The sequence below is a fragment of the Anser brachyrhynchus genome, assembly GCF_964034855.1.
Source record: "Anser brachyrhynchus genome assembly, chromosome: 3".
Lineage (NCBI taxonomy): Eukaryota > Metazoa > Chordata > Aves > Anseriformes > Anatidae > Anser > Anser brachyrhynchus.
The window spans coordinates 103,889,656-103,902,170 of NC_137696.1; the positions used below are offsets into that span (position 1 = coordinate 103,889,656).

Sequence of the window (12,515 nt, forward strand, 5' to 3'; positions counted from 1 at the left end):
AGGAAACCTCAAAAATGTTCTCCATCATGCCTTTAAGTTATAAGTTTCTTTCCTTTTTTGGAGGGAAGTTTAAAAATATAAACTCTTTCTTGAGAACAAAGGTTATCTTATTTGTTTAATTATTTATTTTAAATCATTGAAATATGCTCCCATTTCTGTGAAATGTGCACTTTTTGAAATGTTCTAAAAAATACATGAAAGAACATAATATTTTTGTTCTTGGCCTGTGTTATCCACTGCAAAGAACAAAACAGAACAGGGGAACACAAGAGAGACCTATGATCAAATTGCTCACGCTCAAAATCAAGATATTTCAAGAAGCAGAAGCAACTTTCATGTGAGTGTTGGAGTGAGAAGAGAGTCAGCAAGGGAGATAGGTTTCTGACAGAGCAGCAAAGGAGTTTAGATCCCAAGATGATACTGCAATGTGCAAAAAGCCCATACTGAAAATCATACCTGCAGGATTGCTCAGTATTACTAATGGTAGGGACTAATTTGAAAGAACTGACGCTCTAGCAGCCCCCAAGTTTCTCCCTTCCTAACATTGTACAATTTAATTGGCTAGTCTCCATAAATAGAGGAATACTGAGATAAGGAGTTCCCACCAACTGTATTGGGTTTATGTGTCAAGGTTTTCAGAGTGGGCGGGCTGCAGGGGTGGCCTCAGAGCCAGCAGCTGCCCCATGTCAGACCAGAGCCAGCTCCACACAGCTCCACATGGGACCCACCACTGGCCAGAGCCAAGCCAGGGAGCGATGCTGGGTGGGCCTCTGGGAGAGCTGATTGAAGGAAGGGAAAAAAAATTGCTGCACAACAGCAGCTGGGAGAGTGCGGAGTGAGAACCAGCCCTGCAGCCCCCAAGGTCAGTGCAGCAGGAGGGCAGGAGGTGCTTCAGGCATGCAGCAGCAGTTCCCCTGAGGCCTGTGGAGAGGCCCCTGGTGGAGCAGGCTGTCCCCCTGCAGCCCACGGGTCCCACACGGAGCAGATCTCCACGCTGCAGCCCGTGGAGGAGCCCCCGGTAGAGCAGGTGGATGTGGCCTGGAGGAGGCTGCGGCCCATGGAGAGCCCCCGCAGGAGCAGGCCCCGGGCCGGAGCTGCAGCCCGTGGAGAGGAGCCCACGCAGGAGCAGGGGGTCTGGGGGGAGCTGCCGCCCGTGGGGGACCCGTGCTGGAGCAGTTTGCTCCTGACGAAGCGTGCCCCCATCCCCTGTTCCCTTGTGTTGCCTGGGGGGAGGAGGTGGAAGAGGGTGGCTTGGGAGTCAGGTGTTTTTAGTTTGCTTTTTTGTTTGTTTCTCACTGCTCTAGCTTGTTAGTAATAGGTAACAAATTCTGATAATCTCCCTATGCTGAGTCTGTTTTGCCTGTGATTATAATTGTTGAGTGATCTCCCTGTCTTTATCTCAACCATTGAGCCCTTTTCGTCAGATTTTCTCCCCCTTTCCCTTTGAGGAGGGGGAGTGAGAGAGCAGTTGTGGTGGAGCTCTGCTGCCCACCCAAGTAAAACCACAAAACTAGTCTTTATTCGTACAAATGCTTTGATTTTATTAGGCTTCTGGATTTGTGGACAGCTGAGCTATAGAAGCTGTAAGCCATGCCATTACCAAAAAACTTAGGTGGAAAAATAACAGAACACTAGAAATTTACTGCATTTTCCTTCTCTTTACGTGGTCAGAAAATAGATAAGGAAAGTATTAGGCTCAGACAATGTCATTTTGCCCTTTTAGCATGCAGGTAAGATTACATTTTGGGGGCTTTTTCATCTTTCATTAACAACTGAATGTCTGTTTGCGATTCTTCTTAAGGAACATGTCCTGAACTCTTTCTTTTCAAAGACTGTTACTGTTAAGAATAAACATGAGAAAAACCTTTAATTTATTCTTTTGAATTTATTCAAGTAACTACATGAAATTTAAAAAAAAAAAAAAAGTACTTCTGTATTTGTTGGTCACCTGTGACATAGCTGTATGCATACTTAAGTCATTTCTTCTGGTGCCTAAGAACAGATTTACAAGCAGGGATATGGTATACACATTGAAACCTTACCTTTCTGATATCATAGGTAAAGCGGAAGTTTTACAAAGCGTCATGGGATCTAATATAGTTGGAGTGTCCAAATGAACAAGGACTTTTCAATTTGATGGATTTTTAGAACATGTTGAATTCTACAAACTCATAGCACATTACAATCAGTTGTTTTGCTGGTGTGAAAATAAGAAAATTTATGCTTTACTCTGTGTTGTGGTGTGACACTACCTGATGAGATCTCAGAAAGCTTAAAATAACAGTTGCTAGAATTTATAAGTGCTTGTACTGGGTGACATTTCATTTCAACAGGTGATTTCATTTCATATATGTTCTAGAAATACATTTGTAAAATTAGAGATGCATTGATGGTTAATTAACGGTATTTGTAGGGTGAACAAGTAATGTTAGTCTTAACTACAAGTACAGTAAATAACTTTTCTCTTTCACTACTGTATCTGTGTCAAATGTATTATCTGCAAATCATTAGCTTCCTAATCATGAGCTCCTCTTTCTCTAATCTTAATGGTTTTTCTTTCCTCTTTTCTTCTCTCTGTTAGTACATCCTAGGATCCTAAGATCTCTGGGAAACTCTTGGACTGGGTCCTACTAGAACGTATTTCTGGGCACAGGGAGGAGAGGAAGATGATCAAGAACAATCAGTATGGATTTACCAATAGTAAATTCATAAATAGTAAAGTCATTGCCTTCTGTGATAATATGGTGTTATTGACCTTGGCTAGCTGCCAGACTGCACCCAGCCACTTTCTCAATCCCAGCAGGGCAAGGGGGAGAAAAAAAGAGGAAAAAGCTCATGGGCTCAGATAAGGACAGGGAGATTGCTTACCAGTTACCATCACATGCAAATGAGACTCGACTCGAGGAAGATTATTTTAATTTACTGCTAATTAAAAATAGAGTAAGATAGTGAGAAAAAAAGGCAAGCCTAAAAGAACTTCCCACCCTTCCCTTCTTCTTAGGTTCACCTTCACTCCTTCATTCCTGACTCTTCTACCTCCTCCTGCCCTGAGCAACACAGAAGGGATGGGGTATGGTGGATAGTGGTCAGTTCAATGCTTTGGCTCTGTTGCAGCTTCCTTCAGGGCATACCCACCTGCTGTAGTGTGAATATCTGCTCCAGTATGGTCCCTCATGGGCTGCAGGGGGAAATACTGGTTCATCATGGTCTTTTCCACAGGCTGCAAGGGAATATTTGCTCCATGCAGAAAAGGCTTCTCATAGCAGTGCATGGTAAGGAGAGACGAGGTATAAATTGAAACAGGAGATTTGGACTGGACATCAGGAAAATCTTTATTATCTCACAGTCAGACATTGGAACAGCTTGTCCGGTGAGGTTGTTTAATCACTGTCCTTAGAGGTTGTTACAATTTGCTTGGACTTGCTTGCCTGAGCAGCATGGACTGATTTCATTATGGATACTGCTTGAACGGGAATCTAGACTATTGAAGGTTCCTTTAAGCTTCAGTTCTATGATTCTATGATGTATAAAGTGTTTCTGTGATAGGTATAGCTCTACCTATCTCTAGATTTCTATCTATGATATATCCTGTGTCTAATTGGCTGCATACCTACATCCTTTAGGATCTAACTGTGAACTACATAGAATCATTGAATCATAGAATGGCCTGGGTTGAAAAGGACCTTAAAGATCATCTAGTTTCAACCTTCCTGCTCTGGGCAGGTTTGCCAACCACTAGAGCAGGCTACCCAGAGCTGCATCCAGCCTGGCGTTGAACGCCTCCAGGGATGGGACATCCACAACCTCCCTGGGAAACCCATTTATCCTGTTTTTTCTCCTCAGTTTTAGTACCCCGTGCAAATTTCATTAGTATGGCATCAATATTGGCATTCAACTAATGTGTTGATCCTGCTTTCTAGATAATTAAGATAGTAAATAAACTTGGAGAAAACAATGGCCTCAATATTAGCAGAAATTTATGTACTTTCAATTTTTCTTCATGCAGACTCAGCAGACAGACATGTTTCAGTTGCTTCAGATGTGCCTTCACACACTAAAGAGTAAACAATGCTGTATATTGGAAGTTATGTTTGAATTCTCTGTTTATTCCCTGTATCTTCTATTAATTAGAATAAGTTTTAAAAGGAAGTGTCTTAGAATGATCTAATAGTGGTATGTGAATTTCTGGTGCCACTGAAGTCTGTTAAACCTTTCCTGTATACAGCTAAAAGTTCAAGAGAAGGAAACTTTCACAAAAACACCTTTCTAATATCTGGGAAATGTTATTTCTTTGTTTGTTATACAAGCCAGTGCTTCAGTGGAAGAAAGGCTAATGGAGCTTATGTATCTGCATAAAGCTTTGAGAAATGTCACAGTACTATCTGTATGAAATTAAAACTGAGTTATAACACACCTTAACAATCCTGCAGATAGATTTCCTCTTTGAAGCTTATTGCCAGTTTAATTTAAGCTGACAGTTATTAAAATTCAAGTTGCTAGATACACTTTTCTCATTGCAAACCTAAGCACCATGTCATTAAGTTGTCTCTTATGCCTTGCAACTGAAACTAAAGTATAAATATCTTAATTTGTCTGATTAAGATTTGCATTGACAATGAAACATTAGATGTCTATAATGAGCTATGGCTTTATCCAAAAACCTCTGAAGTCAATTGGATTCTTTCCATTGACTTCTTTGACTTTGGATTAGACATTTTGTGTACTTTTACTGTTTGTTTAAATTAGAAACTTAGTATGTAAGAAGCCTGACAGACAAATATGTTCAAACAAATCAGTACATGAGAATATAAACCATTATCTTTCAAGATAATTTTGTACAATTGCATCAATTAATAGAACAAGTCTAATATTTCAGAGGATGAAGGAGGATACTGTGCATTAAAGGAACAGAAAGTAATTTGTGAGTGAGAAGGATTAAATATTCCTTAGAAATTCCTTAGTAGCTTAGAAAAATCAGACCAAACTTTAAGAAAGAAACTTTAGACTTAATTTTAATTTTAGAACTTTATTATTTGCAATTTTTTATTAATCGTACTGAAATCAGAAGGCAATTTCTTAGAAAAAATAGACAAATTTATCTAATCATAGATTGTATAGAAGATCATGCCTGTGTAAAATGTCGGAAATAGGTAGGACAGCAAAACCGGGTAAGAGTCTGGATTAGGAACCAGACAAAGAAAACAGAAAGAAATGTGAAGTGAAATTAGGTTGTTCTTAGCTACAAAACAGACTCTGGATCATGAAACACATGCATACTTAGTCTGACTCAAAGTAAAGGAAATATAATATTAATAATTCAGTCATAATTAGTAAATTAAACCACTGAGCTGTGTAATATCATCTTCTTTTTTGCTGTTTATACAGGTTTGGCTTTGTCTATGCTGTTTTTGTGTATCAAAAAGGGAGAATGTTGACCTCCAAACCAATTAACATAACCTAACACATTCTTTCAACTTAAAGTAAGCACTATTTGGAGTAGACTACCTGTATCTACACTGAATAACACTTGGCACAGATTTTTCTGCAGAATAATGCTTTATTCTGTTAATCTCGAGACATAACTCTGTGTGTATAATTTCCATTTCAAAGTATCAGAATTAATAATCTCACATCAAAAATTCCAAAAATACTTTGTGAGTGGTTGCAGAGGGCATGTTTTTCTTTTTCTGAGGTGTAGAATGTGGAAACAGAAGTCTTACTGGGACATTGCTGCAGAACTGTCCCTAAGTGCCACACCTAGCAAATACATATCCATTAAAGTATGTCTGAAGTGAATTGCAAAGCAAAATATTCATTCAGTCAGACATTGATTTAGTTTTAGAGGAAGGTAAGGGAGCAAACTAGCATGTGTGCAGCACTGGAAAGTCAATGGTCCAAAATCCTGGAACAAACTTTCTGGTAAGAAAGAATTTTCTTTCTGGTAAGAAAATTCATAAGACAGAGAAAATCTATCTAGTCTTTCCCCTTAGCTATATTTTAGATTAGACAGATAGCTGCCCTGGATGACAGCTGAATGCCAACTCCCACTATACAGATTAGACCTTGTTTGTGAAGATCAGGCATCTATAGAGAAATCCATGACTTCCTTTTTAATTTTGAATGTAAGAAAAAATGTGGGGTGAAGATGTTTTTATATATGGGAATTACCAAGTAGACTTTGCTGTTCCCAACAATTTGAATTTCTTTTTGAGAAATTAAACTGTAATTAATCAGTAAGAACAAATAACACACACAAAAAATCAAGATGGAAAATAAAGAATAGATAGTTGCAGATGTAGAAAAAGAAGTAAATGCAATTAGCTAGAAAAGCTAGTGAATATTTGGTAGCTGAGTTGTTTTGTGTTGTTCAATTTGATATTACATGCCATAATAATTTTGATTATGATAAACAGTTAACAAAATTAAATGTCAACAAAAATAGTTAGGTTTTAAAAATAAAGAAGTAAAAATATAGCAGTGATGGCACATTATTTATATGCTTTTAAAATTAACTAAACACTTAACAATGTTATCTATATATGATGTTATACCAAAGTTAGGTATTTTAGTCTGTTATTTCCGTTACTGTGAGTTTAAGACATATTCTTGACAAATAATAATCTCTTGATGAATGAAATTCACAGACATTATGGACAGAGGAACAGCTGACCTGTGTACTTGTACTCAGTATACTGTAGCTGTTTGTGTTTATATATAAACCAAAATAGGATTCAAACAGATTGCATCATTCATGTTTAGTTTCTCACTTGTGTTGTTTGAACTTAAGATTCAAGTACATTTATTCTCTTTAATATTAGCTTTTAATATGATTGCTTATTAGCTTTTAATATGCTTGCTATATGAATGCTCTTTTTTTTTAATACATAAAATATTTGTTGACATTTCATTTTTGTCAGAACCATTTTTGGACAAACATAAACATTTGCAAGATGTTTATAACATTCAGCAATGTAATGTTGAGCAACATATTTGACATCTTTATTAGGAATGGACACTAAAGTAGCTTCATAGGTTTGTTAGGTATGATCTCAATGTAATAATTATGTATTTGACATCTAGCACATTCTGCATAGAAGAGATACATGTAAGTTAAAATTTTAGTAAAGGAATATTTTTTTCCCTCTTTTTTCCCCTTTTTAGACTTTATGAAAATCAGAATTTCATATGATAAAATCTTGTTTGTTTGACTGAAGTCCTAGATTAGCAGATTTCACTTTTATGTTTAAGTACTGATTATCTACTATTCCAAAGCACAAAATACCATTTTTTTATTTTAACTTGGATTTTTGTTTTGCTTATATTTAAAGGTTTTTTTTCATCCTTATTTTGACAAGACATAGCTTATTCTAAACTTTTAACAATATAAAATGTCCTGGTAAGAAAATGAGTTTCTATTTTATTCTTTTCACATCTGCTTGTAATTCTAAAAACTTTTGTTTTTGACAGATTATGGTTTGTATTCAAACCTCATTGAAATTCTAACAATAAAGTTTTCATATATTTGCATATCTGAAATGGCTTTTTTAAAGCATGATCATTAAATTCAAATGGAAAGCATTGATAAGGGTAAGAATTAAGCATGTAAAGTTGGTTTTGTTGTACTGTGACATCAGGTATCAGAAGTACATTAGTAATTTTAGGAATTATTGTTGTGTCAGTGATTTTTTCTGTAATTAGAATTGGGGAAAAATGACAAGTAATATTGTTAAGAATAGTTGGTTCTTTTAATTTTGCTGCTATGCATAGACAATGAGAGAAAAATGGTTTTGACAATCTTTTTCACGCTCTCTTGTCCTGTACACCAAGCTGTCTCTCTCTCATCAGCAGACCACTTATTTACAAGAGGTATCCTTTCAATAAAAGCATTTTTAGTGCCTAAACTGCCGGTTCCTGGATAAAGAAAGAGGTATAACAAAATCGTGAACTGAGTTTCTGAATGTAAGATAAGTAGTGTCTCCCAGAGCACGACCTAAGTGAGCACTAGATTGTGGACACTGGAAGATTTAAGGTAATACTTGTTATGTGAGCATTAGAGAGAGAGCTTTTCAATTCCTTATCCATCTGGTAGACTCTTCCTCAAAGGAACCACCTGCATTGCAAAAATGCTTTATTTATAACCAAAATTTTAATGGTGTCTGGTATTCAGGACTGACATGAATGCTCTAGTACATGGGTAAGGTTTACAAGCAATATAGACAGACTAACATTAGGAACGATGTGATTTGACTGCATTGAAGATTAGTTCAGAAACTGGAACTAAAATAGGGAACTTTTTTATAATTATCTCATTATTCTTAGTATGAACTGGCCTGAAAGTTTTTATTTCTTTTTTTTTTTTTTTTTCAGAATACTCAAGAAACTGAGTGCTTCATTTTCTGGAGGCTTGAAGTGATAATCTTATGGCTGCTTACCTACAAGATGATTGAATGGATAAATAATAGAAATTATGATTAAATATATCAAATAAATACTTTGGAAAATTATCTTAGATACTTAATATCAGACACCCAAAATTAGAGTTCATCTTACATTTTATATTTTTTTGTCTAAATTCCCCAGGTGTAAACACTTATATTTTACTTAACCAGGTTTTGTATGAATATACTGCAGTAATCACCAAGAGCCACAGGCTTACAAGAAAATAAAATACCTATTTTCATAGAATGGTTTGAATACTTGTACATTAAGTGGGGACTGGGTCTTGAGCAGTGGTAAAACAAACTATTTGGATAACTTCTTCTGAATTAGGTGCAACAAACTATGCAAGTTCATCATGAAACCAAGTATCCAGAATCATTTCACAGTGAAGTTGCACAAGTTTTTGCCAACACTGGGTGGAACAGTACTGGTCAATAAAGGAAATATTGGGAGCTAAGTAGCAGCAATTTAAGGTGAACAGAGAACACGTCTGACATATGTAAGCATCATATTTCATCATATTTGATGAAAATACAGAGGTATAAATGGCAGCTACTGCCCCTATAAGAACAGAAAAAAACAGAAGAGCAGAGAGAGATAACACTCCAGCAGTGTCTCCTCTGGTTAAAGATATGCTGAGCTTGATCAGTACTGTTTGTCTTCAGTATTCCCTTCCTTTTTGGTAGAGAAGGGAGCACTGCTTCTTGATTTGCCATTCACTGCATTTTGCTATTATAACTCATCAATCATAGAAAAGCATTTCTCTTTACTTCTTTGGATTAAGCAAACTCAAATTTTACGGAGCACTGTAATGCATGTGTGCTTTTTCTGTTCCACTCTTCCCACACAATCGGACTATTACTTGAGTGAGAGTAAACCCACATACTACGTGAATACATGCTTATGGATATGGAGTAATAGCAATAATGCCCCTCATATGATTTTAGCAACAGATGACATAAAGTAATTTTGTACTTTCTCATGAAACTGAGCAGAGAGATGAGTAAACAACTTACTGAAATATCGAAGAAACCCCACTGTTCTAGAAATTGCTTGCTCACTAGCTGAAGAGAGTGATTTCCTAGTACCATCCTTAAATATAAAATTAGAAGCCATATGGAGAGATTTAAGAAGTTTGTGTTTTCATCACTTGCCATCATTTATATGTGGATCCTGCAAACATCTAGAAGTGATGACTCAGTGGTCTGGTTATTTCCATTATTTGCTAGAGTTTCCAGAAAGCTATTGTATTGAAGATATTATGACAATATCTTGCCCTCAGAGTTTCTGGCTGATTCTGGCTTGTGGTGAGTTCATAGAGGTATCAATGGAGTGCAAAGAGGTCATGACATAAAATTGTTGTTATCAGTTCTTATGTAACAGTAACAAAATTCAGCAAGTTGTAGAAGAAATGAAGATCAATGCATAGTTCTCTTGATTTTTATATTTATTATCTCTCAACTATCTTAATAAGACAATTAAGATGTTCTAAATTCCCAGTTAACATTTCTTTAAAGCATTGTAAAATCTTTACATTGATTCTCTTGTATTAGGGTTTATATTAGGCAAAATGGAAAGTGAAATGAGAAAATTTTTTATTCTTTGTCATTCTATAAAGCAAACCAGCTGAGGGTAGTCATTGAAGAATTTACATAATAGTAATTCGTAAATATCATCAGTGCTTTAACAGCTATTTAAGCAATTAAAGAGGAGTTCTGCTATGCAAGGTTTTCTTAAGAAAAAGTGCAACTTCTGCAAGAATATGCAAAGTGGCTGTCTAAGTAAAAGGGCATTAGTGAAACAGAATTGCATTTTGGATTTTAAGCATTTCTGCAGCTATTTAGCATTTCTCTTGCAGCTCTAAGATGCCATATAAATATTGAAAATGATTATTTCCAAACAAGTTTTAAATATTAATCACTTTATTATTTTTTTCCAAGCCTCAGAGTAATTCTTCAGCTTAATGACTCAGTATTTATTTTGATCTTTCTATGCTCTAAAAAAAAGGACATATAAACCAGACGTATCAGTTGTCCCATTTTTCATTAGGAACTGCAGATAAATTTATATTGGATAGTCAGGCCTCTGATATCAAGACAGAAAAGTTTATTTTTCTTCCTTTTGGCTGTGCTGAATGTAGGGTTATGGAGCAGTGTGTGTTCATGCAGACTTTCAGAATCCCTTGAAATGGAAAGTGCTGTGCTAATATAAAATATGTAGCATTAAATACTACTTCCATGATAAAACTATGGTTTTCTTGTCCTGCAGCAATTTTGAGTTACAAAGCACTATTCTTTCAGGCCCCCAAGCAATGTATAGTCAACACAGTTATGTAAAAATCTAGTTTTTGAGTACCTCAGCTGTTTCCACCATCAAAAACAAAAACAAAACAAACAAAACCACAAACACATGTATTTTGCCCCTGGCAGCAGAATTAATTACCAAAAGTTAAATAAAAATGTTATTCTCCTGCCCTCAAGCTGGTTTAAATCTCTTTTTGGATATTTATCTCACTGCTATGTGATTTTTTTTATTTTTTTTTTACATCTATGACGACGTGTGGCAATGCCTTAGATATGTATAGCTGTAAACCAACACTCTGAGCTGTCACCTTCCCCAAGAAACACATTGCTGGGAAATACTGCTCAGAATAATGGTAGGGAGACTGATCCAAGAAATAAAATTTTATCAGGTTTTATGAAATGCTTAATGTGCCAAATTTCTTCTGATCATTGGGACTTCAGAGCATCCAGAAACTGTCATAAAAAAGGGAAATGTTGAGTCTGAAGAAAGAATAGCTTGAAGGTCAGCTATCAGAGTGCAGTATGGTAAACCATACCTGTACACTCTTCACAGACTCTACATGTATAGATATGAAACTGGCTAAACAATCAGTTTAGTCAGGCATTCAGATGAAATTATTTTAAAATCCACTATGCAACATTGTAAACTTTTGATCCTTCAGAGGTCATCTATAGCAAATCAGGAGTGATTTCCATTATGAGGTTAGAAGTCTAGACTAATTAAATTTATTTCAAACCTAGGGTCATTGCAAATATCTAAATATAACATTTAAATTGTTACAGTTTTCAGAATTTCTGGTAGGCTTTAACTGGCTACGTTTCAGTATTTATTTCTTTAACAGATTTGAATATATGAATATTATTAAATTTTCTGAATATTATGAAATTACCAATTTCTTCCTTAGTCCTTTGTATGTGTTCTGTGGAAGTAATAGAAAAAAAATAATTGGAAGGAAGTTAAGCTTTTTTGTTTTGTTTTCAGAATTATTCAAGACAAGGTGTTTATGCCTATAAGTATGAGACACAGAGCTTCTCTGGAGAAAATTACAGTCCAAGACCCAATCTACATGATATTTTCAGATTTCCAAAATTCATGTTAGTCCAGCTGGATTTGATGCCTTTCTAGGAGCTAAATTAATATTCAAGCTATTTCTAAGTCTTTGTAGGACTGGAGACTAATATATTACAGAATATTGATCTACAGGTAGTTAGTTAAAGTTTTTGTAGGACTCTACATCTAACAGTTTATATTTACTGATGTCCAGGGTGTACTTGACCAGGCCTTTACCCAATCAGTATTCTATCTGATAAGAAAAAGGAGCTATTCACAGAACAAGGAAGTTAGGAATCATGACAGAGACATTTTAAAGTGTCACTGAGGATTTATTTTTTCTTTAGGTACCTAAGTTCGTAAATCATCTTCTCCCTAGTATTTGCCACTGTACTGGCCACTGTTTCTTTGCCACTGTACATTGCCACTGTTTCTTTGAAACAAAACTTTATTATACAGCAAGTTGAAAGGTCATCTTTAGGTAGAGCTTCTAAATGGTTCTTCTGAAGTCTAATCTGCAAACTTTGTTTAATAATGCTTAAAATGAGGGCATGCTAAGTGTCAATCCTTTTGAAGGCATAATCCAATTAATTAACTAGAGCATGAGAACTCTCCTTTTTATATAATGTGTACAAGTCAAGTTACAACATCTAACAAAGTTTTTCTGTGCAACTTCATAAAGTCTTATGAACAAGATCATCCTGAACTGCATATTTGGAACT

General features: G+C 35.7%; 1 long non-coding RNA gene across 2 annotated transcripts; it reads left to right on the forward strand.

Moving 5' to 3' along the window:
• Positions 1 to 886: 886 nt before the first annotated feature.
• On the forward strand, positions 887 to 9,469 carry LOC308192732. Of its 2 annotated transcripts, XR_013949055.1 has the most exons (5): positions 887 to 1,583; positions 1,672 to 1,730; positions 3,220 to 3,370; positions 7,329 to 7,396; positions 8,368 to 9,469. It is a non-coding gene; the product is annotated as an uncharacterized lncRNA (long non-coding RNA). The 2 variants fall into 2 exon arrangements; XR_013949056.1 differs by lacking the exon at positions 7,329 to 7,396.
• The last annotated feature ends 3,046 nt before the right edge of the window (positions 9,470 to 12,515 follow it).